At 34.9% G+C, this 15,096-nt stretch overlaps 1 long non-coding RNA gene and 1 other non-coding gene across 2 annotated transcripts; one reads left to right on the forward strand and one right to left on the reverse strand.

The window, feature by feature from the left end:
* The first annotated feature begins 594 nt into the window (after window positions 1–594).
* LOC128290268 (uncharacterized) lies at window positions 595–2,885 on the forward strand. Its single transcript, XR_008279953.1, has 2 exons — window positions 595–678; window positions 2,601–2,885. It is a non-coding gene; the product is annotated as an uncharacterized LOC128290268 (long non-coding RNA).
* Window positions 2,886–14,261: 11,376 nt separating this feature from the next.
* LOC128291121 (small nucleolar RNA R71) lies at window positions 14,262–14,368 on the reverse strand. Its single transcript, XR_008280897.1, has one exon. It is a non-coding gene; the product is annotated as a small nucleolar RNA R71 (small nucleolar RNA).
* Between the last annotated feature and the right edge of the window lie 728 nt (window positions 14,369–15,096).

The following is a 15,096-nucleotide window of genomic DNA, read 5'->3' on the forward strand; positions in this document are numbered from 1 at the left end:
GGAGAAGAGAAGATTCTCTTTTCTAGTTGCAAATGTTGCATGTCTAGTAGATGAAGAGTTTCTCACTTGTGTTAAAAGAATCTAGTGAATGCTTGTGTTGTTATAATCTATTTTTGTAACTTTGGGGTTGATTGTATTTAGCTAACAAGGTAGGAGAAGGTGGTAGTAGACAAGGAAAGAGCAAATTGAATAGGTGGAATCGGTGTTGGGAACCTTGTTGAGTTTTCCTTGAACTTTTATGTTCTTGTGTTTGATAATTGTTGAAACCGTTAAATTGCTGTCCGAATTTTACCTTGTTGGTATCGTTAATTGCTGCCCTGTTCATGCTGTCTAAATGTTGTACTATTAATGCTGTCCGAATCAGCCTCCGAATGTGATATATTACAGCAATTAAGCCAAGTGTTATGGGTCCTCTTAGGCTGCCCACACGCAACCTTTCAATACTAATGTTACCATGAATTAACCTTCAATTGATGGTGTGGTGTATGATCTCATAACTCGGTTTGGTATTGAGATAAAGATTAAATGATATGTGATTGTTAAGTGAATAATATTAGTTAAGTACTTAAGCAAATCTATTGTTTTACTTAAGCTTAAGAGCAAAGAGGATCAAAGTCGGATAGGGGAAAAGAGAGTAAACGAATAGCCGTGGACATCTAATCGTCGACCACTCCCGAGGTAAGTTTTAAGTATTAAACGTTGAGTAAATTCAATCATATTAGGACATAATGAGTTGATTTAATAAGATATGATGTGGCCATGATATGTCTTAAACTCAAATGGTAAGTTCATAAGTGTTTGGACTTGGAAATTTAAGAGCAAAATGTAATAGTTTGCTTGGGACAGCAGCAGTAACGTGATTTTAGAAAATCACTATAAATTGTTTGTGTGGAATTATAGGCTGAATAAAATATGTAATCAAAGCTTAGTTGGTCTAGTTTCCTATAAAAGAGACCGTGGAAGCAAAGAAATTTCCTATAAAGAGATATTTAAAGTTGTGTGGGACAGGGTCAGAATGACACCGAAATCCCTGTTCTGTTTTGAGAAAATCACTATAATTTGTACAAAATGGTTACAAGATAAAATTTATATGCTTAGACTCCTTAATGAGTCTAGTTTCAAATGAAATCAAATAGAACATACTTTGAATTCTGTACAATGAGAATTTTGATTCGTAGTGAAGACTGGTCAGGTTAGTCAAACAGTGAAACAGGGAAACTTTAAGAAAAATCTGGTATTTATTGGCCAAACCAAAAATTCTGAAAAATTTATAGATGGAAGATATACGAGTCTATATTCAGGGAAAATTAACGGCACTTCATTTGGAGTTTCGTAGCTCCATTTATGAATAATTTAATGACTGTTGCTCAGGAAAACAGCTTGTGCTGAATTTGGGATTTTGTTGTAAACCTTAATAAAACCATTTGAGTTGCTTATAAGCCATTGCTGAAATTGATATACAAGTTAAAATATATATGTGTGGTAAAGCCAAATGGCTAGTGTGAAATATGTATGTGATATATGTGTGGTAAAGCCAAATGGCTAGTGTGAAATATGTATGTGATATATGTGTGGTAAAGCCAAATGGCTAGTGTGAAATATGTATGAGATATATGTGTGGTAAAGCCAAATGGCTAGTATGAAACATGTATGAGATGTATATATGTGATAAGGCCGAATGGCCGATGTGATGAATGTCAAAGTGTATATATGATAAGGCCGAATGGCCAATGCGATGAATATGAAAGTGTATAAATGTGATAAGTCCCGAGGGGCATTTGTGTCAAGATTATATCCGGTTAAAACCCCGCAGCATTATGCGAGAATATTATCCCGATTAATGTCCGTGAGGCTTCGTCGTTCGTACTAGATCCGAGCTTTAAAGACCTGACGGCTAAAGGCTAGGATTCAAGTAAGACTTTGATATTGAGTATCCGCATTAAGTTACCATCAAATAAGTATTATGTATTTAAGATGTTCAGTACGACACTTACCCATCGGTGGGGTGATTTCGAGGTGAATTATCAGTATCAAAGAGGTAGGTAAATGTGACTAATATTATAACTCCAAATATGAGAATGATCTAATTGGTAATGGTATGTTGTATAGTAAAGTATGCGATGAAATATTCTTATGTATTAGTGCATATTCGCCCAAAAGCCTATGATTTGAGTATGGGTTGGGTTGAGCTAGATGTGCCAAGACAAGGTAAGGATTATGATTTGTAAGCTTACGATATGTGATAAGGAATATGTTTGGTTCTTTATGTGCCTATGGTAATTTAGTACTTGTCATGTTGAAATACTTAAAAGCATGGATGTGATTATGAACAAGTGGAAAGGATTATTGAAGTTGAAAATCGATGAAGAATGTGCTTGGGAAATATTTGACCATCTAGGTCATTATTATTCGAAAGTATTTATGTGGCAGCCAAGTGTTGCGTTTAATGATATTATAGATCGAGATGAAGCCCTGGATTAACTTCATCGAACAGTTGATATGAATGACCAATGATAGTGATTGAGAACACTTTGTTTTGCTTAAAACTTACTAAGCATTAAATGCTTACTCCGCTTTCTCTGCTTTCTCTGCTTTTATAGATTTTGCTCGTTAGCTATCGGATTCGGGATCATTGAAGTCGAAGTCATCCACACTATCAAAGCCCCCATTTTGGTACAATTTTGGTTGAACTTTGAAATGGCATGTATAGGACTACCCTTTTGTTGTAGGTTATGTACCTTTCGGTTTTGTGTAAATTCGGATAGCCATGCGAAAATGGCTTATATACGTTTCTAGCATAGTACTATAATCGTTTGTATGTTGATCATTATGAGGTATGGAATTGTTTTGAAACGATTAGCCATTGGAATGGTTAATCATGATCACACCTTATGCTATGTATGCAAAAGGGGCCAATTGAATCATGGAAACCATGAAATAGGTCAAGCCTACCTTAAAGGCAGATGCTGACAGCAGCAGTGATGTGGATGTGAAAATCACTAAAAATAGTAGGAATGGTATTAAATAGTGAATAAATTATGTAAATGAACCTTGATGAATCTACTTTCATATAGAAGAAACGAAACGGTCATATGAGTTATATATTAAGAGATATTAAAGTTCTCGTGAAACAGGGCCAGAACGGTTTCTGGATCCCCTGTTCCGACTTTGGAAATTCATTGTAAATTAACCAGAGATAATTAGGAGTCATGCCATATATTTATAGATTTCTCTCTGAGTTTAGTTTCTATAGAAACAAACGGCATCAGTATTGAAGCCCTGTACAGGGAGATATCCAATTCGTAATACACGAAGGTCAGTGCAGTCGGTCCCTGCAACAGGGGAGACTTTAACTAATAAACTGTACTAATTGGCCTGACCAAAAATTCTAGAAAAAAACATGTTGATGTACTTATGAGTCTAGTTTCAGGGAAAAATTACGAAACTGATTTTCGAGCTTTAAAACTCAAGATATGATTTTTAAAGCGACAGTGACGCAGTAACCAGCTAGTCTGGAAAATTTTTTTTATGGACTGTGAAAATAATTAAGCTAAGTCTGTGTGTACCTTGTGTTCGACTTGTAACGGACTCTCAGCACGGGTGTTACAATTTTATTGGTATCGAGCTACGGTTTAGTCGATTCTAGGACTACCGTAATATGTTTGGGTCTAGCTATACATGCCATTATGTGATTATTTGATAGTGTGGTGATTTCGACAATTGAAAATGTGTTTATTTATTGTAATGAATTCGATCCCGATCGAAATGTAGCAGATGGTATTGAGAGGACTGAGACATGCTTATGATGTGTCAATATTAAGAAGGGTATAACATAAGTACGTTTTGAGTAAGTGAATTTGGTATTTAATTTAAAATGCCATGATATACATGTATGATAGATGAATGATGTCCCATTGTCCTTATCATAATAAGGTTATTAGAGAAATGAACAAAGGAAGAGATTGGGGATATATGCTTTTGTGTGATTACTTATTGAGCTGAAAGTTTAGTAAAAGAAGCATACATGTATTAGATTTGAATGATATTTACGACTTAAAGTCAAGAATCATGTTATATGTTTACATGTGAATGAATTGATTAAATTATAAATGTGATTTGTGCCATGTGAAACATGATAACATGTGAATAAATATGTATGAGACTCAATGATGTGAATCCGAGTTTAAAGACCCACTGACTGTATGAAGAGATTATGTCCGGTAAAGACCCGATGGCTAGGTATGAGATTATGTCCGGATTAAAATTACTGGCTTTGTGTGGAGATTTCATCCGAGCTAAAGGTCTCGACGATGATCCGGCTAAGTCCCAAAGAGCATTCGTGCTAGTGATATATCCGGCTAAGTTCAAACAGCATTCGTGCTAGTGATATATCCGGCTAAGTTCAAGAGCATTCGTGCTAGTGATATATCCGGCTAAGTTCAAGAGCATTCATGCTAGTGACGATCCGGACTAAGTTCAAGAGCATTCGTGCTAGTGATGTATCCGGACTAAGTTCAAGAGCATTCGTGCTAGTGATGTATCCGGCTAGGTCCCAAGAGCAATCATGCTGGTGACGTGTATTCGGCCTCCGTGCCTAGTAGGCTTCGTGCGTAAATTGAGCAAAGTTTAAGTGTTCATTATTATACTAATTCAAATTTATATGAGACGATATGTTTAAAAGTGTACATACGTGATGTTTATAGACTTGGGTAAGTCATTTCAATGTGTAATAACGAATGAATAAGAGCACTAAGTGTGTGAAGTGGAATTCATGTAAGGCCTCATCTGGGACGAAGGCATTGATTTGAGATAATGTGTAAGACCATGCCTGGGACATGGCATCGGCTCGATATGTGAGAATATGTAAGACCATATCTAGGATATGGCATTGTAAGAGCCATATGTGCTTGAATTAGTTGAGCCCTTACAAGTAAGTATTCGCCGCTTGATAAACGAGCCACCGCCTTTGGCTAAGTTGATCTTTGTGTATGAACATAAGGGTTGGTAATGTGAAGTAAGTTCTTGAGTAAATAGAGCTTAAATTATGATTTGATTAGATCATGTTTTAAGCAAATCGAAATCATGCTCTTGGTGTGTGGCTATTGAGCCGAAATTGTAAATATGATAAGTGTCTTGTGTTTGAGCTTTGGTAATGAGAATGTAATAAGAATGTGTATTGATTTGTTGATATATGTGCTTGGTTATTCGAATGGTATCCGGGCTAAGTCCCGAAGGCTTTTGTGCGGAGTTACTTGTGAATCACTATAACCGGCTATGTTCAAGACAATCGAGCGAAGTCGCTATATCCGGTTAAACTCAAGGTACGTGATTCGGAAATGAGCAATCTTGCTGTAAAAATTTCAGTTAATACGCTTGCAAAAATTCTAGCAATGAGGTATGTTAGTATGTGCTGAATGAATTAAATGTTCAGGTGTGTGGAAGTTGAATTTTCTGTTGGAAATAAGTTAAGTTGAATATTGAGATACGATGGAGTTATAAAGGATATTTATTGGGATGTTTGAGTATATTTATACTTTCGGTCAAAGTTCTGACTTATACATGAATGAAAATGTGGGTTACAAATATGTGGGTTGATGATGTGAATTATACATGTTAATATGTGCTTAATATGTGTTTGAAATGCATTTGTGAATTAAATTAAGTGATTATTGCTTATGAAATCAAGAAAATGAGATATATGTGCATACTTGTAGAAATGCTCATATGAATATAATTCAATAAGAGGATGTTATCCTAAACTATGCATCGGTAGAAATTTTTGGGACGAAAATCCCTAAAGGGAGGGAGAGTTGTGACACCCCTAATTTGACCCTAGTCGAAAAGTGGTTTCGGGACCACAAAATCGAGTCATAAAAATAATTAGCCGTCATATTTTATGACTATTATATGTGAATACGAATGTGTGAAAGTTTTAAGCTTTGATTTAGTAAATTGCATGTGAATTTAGTCAATAGGACTTATGTGCGACACTTTTGAAATGTGATAGGTCAAAATATAATGATCTATTAGTGCATGAAATAAAAAGGGGGGGCTTGCATGTCAATTTCCCCCCTAATTTGGTAGTGGCCGGCCATGAGCATGAGAGGGACAAAATGTTATGGGGTGAAACATGTTGGAAACATGTTGTGTTAGTGTGTTAGGGAGAAAGAATAAAATAAAGGGTTAGTAATAAAGAAATGAAAAGGGAGGGTGATGAGAAAAAAAAAAAGGTTGTCTCATCCATGTTTCCCCCCCCCCCCCATTGCCGTGACTTGAGAAGCAAAAGAAAAGAAGAAATCGGTTCTTCTTAGCTGAAATGAAAAGAAGAAGAAAGGAATGAAGCTAGAAAGGAGAGGGCAGCTGCATGTAGTGGAAAACCATGGAATTTGTTTGCTTAGAAGTTAAAATTTTCAAGTAGAAGGGTAACTCTTCTAAACTCTCCCTTGCCCATAGCTTTTCGCTGACAAATTCTGGTTGCATTGTTGATTTGAGCTTGATTTAATATGTGGGAGAAGAGAAGATTCTCTTTTCTAGTTGCAAATGTTGCATGTCTAGTAGATGAAGAGTTTCTCACTTGTGTTAAAAGAATCTAGTGAATGCTTGTGTTGTTATAATCTATTTTTGTAACTTTGGGGTTGATTGTATTTAGCTAACAAGGTAGGAGAAGGTGGTAGTAGACAAGGGAAAGAGCAAATTGAATAGGTGGAATCGTGTTGGGAACCTTGTTGAGTTTTCCTTGAACTTTTATGTTCTTGTGTTTGATAATTGTTGAAACCGTTAAATTGCTGTCCGAATTTTACCTTGTTGGTATCGTTAATTGCTGCCCTGTTCATGCTGTCTAAATGTTGTACTATTAATGCTGTCCGAATCAGCCTCCGAATGTGATATATTACAGCAATTAAGCCAAGTGTTATGGGTCCTCTTAGGCTGCCCACAACGCAACCTTTCAATACTAATGTTACCATGAATTAACCTTCAATTGATGGTGTGGTGTATGATCTCATAACTCGGTTTGGTATTGAGATAAAGATTAAATGATATGTGATTGTTAAGTGAATAATATTAGTTAAGTACTTAAGCAAATCTATTGTTTTACTTAAGCTTAAGAGCAAAGAGGATCAAAGTCGGATAGGGGAAAAGAGAGTAAACGAATAGCCGTGGACATCTAATCGTCGACCACTCCCGAGGTAAGTTTTAAGTATTAAACGTTGAGTAAATTCAATCATATTAGGACATAATGAGTTGATTTAATAAGATATGATGTGGCCATGATATGTCTTAAACTCAAATGGTAAGTTCATAAGTGTTTGGACTTGGAAATTTAAGAGCAAAATGTAATAGTTTGCTTGGGACAGCAGCAGTAACGTGATTTTAGAAAATCACTATAAATTGTTTGTGTGGAATTATAGGCTGAATAAAATATGTAATCAAAGCTTAGTTGGTCTAGTTTCCTATAAAAGAGACCGTGGAAGCAAAGAAATTTCCTATAAAGAGATATTTAAAGTTGTGTGGGACAGGGTCAGAATGACACCGAAATCCCTGTTCTGTTTTGAGAAAATCACTATAATTTGTACAAAAATGGTTACAAGATAAAATTTATATTCTTAGACTCCTTAATGAGTCTAGTTTCAAATGAAATCAAATAGAACATACTTTGAATTCTGTACAATGAGAATTTTGATTCGTAGTGAAGACTGGTCAGGTTAGTCAAACAGTGAAACAGGGAAACTTTAAGAAAAATCTGGTATTGATTGGCCTAACCAAAATTCTGAAAAATTTATAGATGGAAGATATACGAGTCTATATTCAGGAAAATTAACGGCACTTCATTTGGAGTTTCGTAGCTCCATTTATGAATAATTTAATGACTGTTGCTCAGGAAAAACAGCTTGTGCTGAATTTGGGATTTTGTTGTAAACCTTAATAAAACCATTTGAGTTGCTTATAAGCCATTGCTGAAATTGATATACAAGTTAAATATATATATGTGTGGTAAAGCCAAATGGCTAGTGTGAAATATGTATGTGATATATGTGTGGTAAAGCCAAATGGCTAGTGTGAAATATGTATGTGATATATGTGTGGTAAAGCCAAATGGCTAGTGTGAAATATGTATGAGATATATGTGTGGTAAAGCCAAATGGCTAGTATGAAACATGTATGAGATGTATATATGTGATAAGGCCGAATGGCCGATGTGATGAATGTCAAAGTGTATATAATGATAAGGCCGAATGGCCAATGCGATGAATATGAAAGTGTATAAATGTGATAAGTCCCGAGGGGCATTTGTGTCAAGATTATATCCGGGTTAAAACCCCGCAGCATTATGCGAGAATATTATCCCGATTAATGTCCCAGAGGCTTCGTGCTCGTACTAGATCCGAGCTTTAAAGACCCGACGGCTAAAGGCTAGGATTCAAGTAAGACTTTGATATTGAGTATCTGCATTAAGTTACCATCAAATAAGTATTATGTATTTAAGATGTTCAGTATCGTATTACTTACCCATCGGTAAGTGATTTCGAGGTGAATTATCAAGATCAAAGAGGTAGGTAAATGTGACTAATATTATAACTCCAAATATGAGAATGATCTAATTGGTAATGGTATGTTGTATAGTAAAGTATGCGATGAAATATTCTCATGTATTAGTGCATATTCTGCCCAAAAGCCTATGATTTGAGTATGGGTTGGGTTGAGCTAGATGTGCCAAGACAAGGTAAGGATTATGATTTGTAAGCTTACGATATGTGATAAGGAATATGTTTGGTTCTTTATGTGCCTATGGTAATTTAGTACTTGTCATGTTGAAATACTTAAAAGCATGGATGTGATTATGAACAAGTGGAAAGGATTATTGAAGTTGAAAATCGATGAAGAATGTGCTTGGGAAATATTTGACCATCTAGGTCATTATTATTCAAAGTATTTATGTGGCAGCCAAGTGTTGCGTTTAATGATATTATAGATCGAGATGAAGCCCTGGATTAACTTCATCGAACAGTTGATATGAATGACCAATGATAGTGATTGAGAACACTTTGTTTTGCTTAAAACTTACTAAGCATTAAATGCTTACTCCGCTTTCTCTGCTTTCTCTGCTTTATAGATTTTGCTCGTTAGCTATCGGATTCGGGATCATTGAAGTCGAAGTCATCCACACTATCAAAGCCCCATTTTGGTACAATTTTGGTTGAACTTTGAAATGGCATGTATAGGACTACCCTTTTGTTGTAGGTTATGTACCTTTCGGTTTTGTGTAAATTCGGATAGCCATGCGAAAATGGCTTATATACGCTTTCTAGCATAGTACTATAATCGTTTGTATGTTGATCATTATGAGGTATGGAATTGTTTTGAAACGATTAGCCATTGGAATGGTTAATCATGATCACACCTTGTGCTATGTATGCAAAGGGGCCAATTGAATCATGGAAACCATGAAATAGGTCAAGCCTACCTTAAAGGCAGATGCTGACAGCAGCAGTGATGTGGATGTGAAAAATCACTAAAAATAGTAGGAATGGTATTAAATAGTGAATAAATTATGTAAATGAACCTTGATGAATCTACTTTAATATAGAAGAAACGAAACGGTCATATGAGTTATATATTAAGAGATATTAAAGTTCTCGTGAAACAGGGCCAGAACGGTTTCTGGATCCCCTGTTCCGACTTTGAAAATTCATTGTAAATTAACCAGAGATAATTAGGAGTCATACCATATATGTATAGATTCCTCTCTGAGTTTAGTTTCTATAGAAACAAACGGCATCAGTATTGAAGCCCTGTACAGGAGATATCCAATTCGTAATGCACGAAGGTCAGTGCAGTCGGTCCCTGCAACAGGGGAGACTTTAACTAATAAACTGTACTAATTGGCCCGACCAAAAATTCTAGAAAAAAACATGTTGATGTACTTATGAGTATAGTTTCAGGGAAAAATTACGAAACTGATTTTCGAGCTTTAAAACTCAAGATATGATTTTTAAAGCGACAGTGACGCAGTAACCAGCTAGTCTGGAAAATTTTTTTTATGGACTGTGAAAACAATTAAGCTAAGTCTGTGTGTACCTTGTGTTCGACTCCGGTAACGGACTCGGGTACGGGGTGTTACATAATTGGTGACTGATTGACTTGCCAATTCCATGCATTCCTGCATATTCATACATTATTTGCTTAAGGACAAGTAATAATTTAGGTTTGGAGGTGTGAGAACTCTTGAAAATAGTTATATTTTAGGCCTCTAGATGGAATTAATTATTTGAAATTAAGTAAATACATCTACATTTTTAGGATAATTTTAGAACATTGCATAACAAAGTTTGGATTGCACTACATTGGCCATTATTTGTCACTTTTATCACTTGGAGAGGAAAGGTGTGGTTTTTTGTGAACACAGGTGCTGGTAGAAGAAGGGGATAAAGAGGATGCAGAAAGAAAATAAGGGAAATGAAATATTACCACGACAATTGGTAAGATTGGTTGCAAACAGAATTACCATGGCAATTCCGAGAAGATGACTCAACACTCTATCCACTTCACTCACAGCTAGCTGGACGTGTACTAGAAAAATCAATTTGAAAAAAGGAATGTAAAATGTGTGCTTAGGTGGGATGGATCTACCCAATAAAAGAAGGAGAGAGAAGGAGAAGAAAAGAGATGAGAATCATGATGAGAAATAGATTGGTGACAACAATTCTCTCTCTGTGCAAAGAAGAACTCGATTGGAAATTCCAAAGAAAGAAAGGTAGCAGCTTAGAAGAGAGTAGAATATAGATGCGAGGAAGGGGAAGAGAAATCTATCCTAGATTCACGTAAAATTAGAAGATAAAAGAGAAGTTGGAGTGTGGAATTAACTTCCTACTGTTCTGCATTTATTTTTCTAGATTGAAATTTTTCGGATTCGAAATTAGTTGAGAAATGTTAATGAATGATTCTATTATGATGTTTACTTTTCCACTCATGAACTAAATCTTTTCAGGGTTGGAGTTATTTGGGTTAATGTTTTATCACCTTTAATGCCTAGGATTTGAGATTGTCTATATCACTGTTACATTCGATTCATGCTTATTTTAAATACATGCATGCAAGCTCTAGACATAGTTGAATGTATGCTATGTTCTTATATGTTTTTAATTCTGAAGAGGTTAAGAATACTGGATTTTGAATTGTTTGATGCAAGCAAATACTCGACAAAATATTCGTAGCACTTTAGACATAAATGTTGCAAGTTATACATAGAGGACGTTTATTGCAGTTATTAATCCCAAGTTCTATAGATGTACATGAACTTAGATTTTTAGCTTAAGATCTAGCTATCGAAAGACGTAGGTCATAGTAACGAACCTCTAAGCAGTAGATTGGACAATATTTTGCCATGGCATTATCTTGATATGGACATTTCTTTTGAATAATTCCAACCATATTCATTCAACAACAAAAATAATCTTGATATTCTTGTGAATTGCCACGTCATTTTATTTTCCATATCAATTCTTTGTTCGTTATAATTTAATTTCAGTAATTCATTATTCTAGTTTCTTATTCACTCTGAGCTTATTTCCTGATATGTTGATATAATTAACAATATTATAATAACATACTCAATTTTTTACGAATTTCCTATCCTTGTGGAGATGATACTTACTTATCACTTTATTACTTGAATAACATGTACACTTAAATAATTGCATTAGTTATTTTACACGCTACTAGTTTTTGGCACCATTGCGTGTGTAAATGAAAAATATATAGGATTTTTCCTATATAATTAAATCACCTTTTACTTAAATTTGTTGTTGAAACCAAGTATTTGATTAATAAATTAATGAAATATATGAAAATATGAAATTAGGATATGGAAATTATTAAAATGTTATTTTATGCTTTATTATATAGTTTTCATGTAGAAAATGGCTTCTTTTATATTAATTTGAGCATATTATATTTTCAAGCTATAAAGTGGGCTATGCATGATTAAATTAAATAATAAAATATAAAGTTATATTTAATAATTTATTTTAATATGTTTTATTAATAAATTCGGTTTTATTAATTAAGTAAATTGATTAATTAAAATGGTTAAATTACATTCTTTGGTCCTCTAAATTATCTACTATTGCTGGACAGGTCTGAGAGCTTTATGTTGATTACAAAACCATCCAAATGGAAGACCAAGTCAACCCAAAATTCGGCTGTATGTGGATGTTCATAAATCAAATTTTGGTTTAATTACACAAGGTCCTTGAAGAGTTGAAGAAATTAGAGATTTACCCGGAGATTTGCAATTGACCGAGTCTTGATCCTGATGATGTTGTGGCACCTAAATCAAGTAAAAATCAGCCACATTTCCACATTCATGGCTGGCCACCCTTGGATGAATTTTCAAAAGATGGACACTCCTATTTTTAGCAAATTAGCTTCTTTGCCTCACTTATAAATAAGACCCCATTTCTCACTTTTCTAATCAATCCTTATCCCTCAATCATCCCTCACTCATTCATCATTCTCTCCTCTTTCAACTCTCTTAGCCCTCACGCCTATCATCATCTTTGCATAAAGATTTTTAGCAAATTAGACTCTTAAAGAGACCTTGCTGGGCCACCTTGGAGAGCCATCAAAAAGGAGCGAAGCGAAGGAACGAAGGAGTGCTCGTCAGTCAGAGTCTTGGGTGACAGCCACTTTGATTTGGGTTTAATCTTTCTTTTCTTTAACTTAATTCAAGAATGTTTGCTATGTTTTTTCTGTTCTTGTTTACAACAATAATAGCTTAATTTTATTTAAGCTAGGATGATTATTTTGATTGAATAATATTTATTTGATTCATGCTTATAATGTTTGTGCCTCAATCGATCATGTTTTCAATTAAAATCAAGTCTATATTTAATTCATACGTGATTGAAATGCACCTGAATTAGCTGAGCGATTCTAACCAGACGATGGTTAATGGACATATAATTGAAATGCGCATGATCAATTTAGATCCTAACCTAATTAAATTGAGGTTACATAACAACCCTAACCAAGCTCTGCTCTCTGCATAGTTTTTAGATTTGTGTGATTAATCAGTTTCAAACCTAACACGTCCCTGTTACCTTGCACGAATACTAAGAAACCCTTAGTAAAAAAGGATTAATAAAATGTGTATTTACTATGTAAAGGATTTCGAAAGGACCTAATGTGGTTTCTAAACTCATGAAAGATCGAGTTTCCATGGAATGTTTTTCCGAATATTAATAAGCATGTTGATAATAATTTGAGTTTATCTAAAATAATTGTCCTAGCTTATTTATGTTATAATTGTTGCTTATTGTGTCAATTCTTCTAAAATCTATTTCATTCATATAGTTGCATGTTAGGATAAATCACATCAGGGATCATTGCATTTAGTTTAATATATTTTAATCATTATTTCTCAATTACATTGTTTTTATTTATCAAATTGTTAATATAATTTTACAAATTAATTGATTTAGCACAAATATAATCCCTGTGGAGACAATAGCTCTATACTTACTTATACTTGATAACGACTGTGTACACTTGCACAAACTCGAGCGTTACAAGTTTTTGGCGCCATTGCTTGGGATTGTCAACTATTGCCATAGTCATTTCTTTCATGAAATTATTTATTTTCAATTTGGTTATTTCTAACATTACTTACTTATTTTTTTTAAATTTTGTGATTTTCTTTTCAGGTGTTTATGAGCATAGATCGGATTATCGATTTACTCCTAGTAGACCTTGAAATTGAGTGAACTTTTAGACAAAGAAGACATGATTGAACAGCTCAAAGACAGAAAGAGATGGACCTTGGAAATCAGAATCAAGACCAAGGTAATGAAGCCGATCATGTACGAAATCCCATCTTCATTACCGATGATAGGGATCGATGCATCAGACAATATGTTGTGCCGCTTTTCAATGAGTTAAATCTAGGGATTAGAATGCCAGATATTGAGGCAACCCAATTCGAATTGAAACCAGTGATGTTTCAAATGCTAGAAACGGTCAGCCAATTTAGTGACATGCCCACGGGAGATCCACATCTCCACCTTCAATTGTTTATAGAGGTGAGTGATTCATTCAAGATAGCCGGTGTGACTGAAGGCGCACTAAGGTTGAAGTTTTTTCCTTACTCGTTGTGAGATCGAGCACGAGCATGGCTCAATTCATTGCAACTAAGTTCCATATCTACATGGCACGAATTAGCAGAGAAATTTTAGGTAAAGTATTTTCTGCCTAGCAGGAACGCTAAGTTGAGGAACGTGATCACAACTTTCCAACAATTGGATGACGAGTCTTTGTATGAGGCTTGGGAGTGATTCAAGGAGTTACTTCATAAGTGTCATCATCATGGGATTCCTCTTTGTATCCAGTTAGAGACATTCTATAATGGTCTCAATGTACATACAAGATTGATGGTAGATGCTTCTACGAATGGCGCACTTTTATCTAAGTCTTATAATGAGGCTTATGAGATCATCGAGAGGATTGCGAGTAATAACTATCAATGGCCAACAAATCGAACAGCTCCAGGAAGACGAGTAGCTAGAGTTCATGAAGTTGATGCTTTCACTTCGTTATCAGCTCAGGTATCATCTATTTCCTCTATGTTAAAACAATTTACCACTAATAGTGCTAATAATTTTGCAGCTCAGCTACCAAGTCATTTGAAGTAGTTTCCTGTGTGTATTATGGGGAAGGTCATTCTTTCAAGAATTGCCCATTGAATCCCGAGTTAGTGTACTATGTGGGGAACCAACATCAAAATAGGAGCGGACAAGGACCCCAATCCAACTTCTATAATCCTTCATGGCATAATCATCCCAACTTTTCTTGGAGCAACCAAGGAAATGGACCAAACAACAATTTTATGCAGCATAGACCCAACCAATCTCAAGAGTTTAATCAGCAAGCTCCAAAACCAGCCTAAGCTAAGGCATCAAACAGTTTAGAGAACTTGTTAAAAGCATATATGGCAAAGAATGACGCTTTGATCCAGAGCCAAGCAGCAATATTGAAAATTTTGGAAAATCAAATGGGTCAGTTAGCTACAAAGCTTCGTGATAGACCACAAGGAACATTGCT

The sequence above is a fragment of the Gossypium arboreum genome, chromosome 3, assembly GCF_025698485.1.
Source record: "Gossypium arboreum isolate Shixiya-1 chromosome 3, ASM2569848v2, whole genome shotgun sequence".
NCBI lineage: Eukaryota > Viridiplantae > Streptophyta > Magnoliopsida > Malvales > Malvaceae > Gossypium > Gossypium arboreum.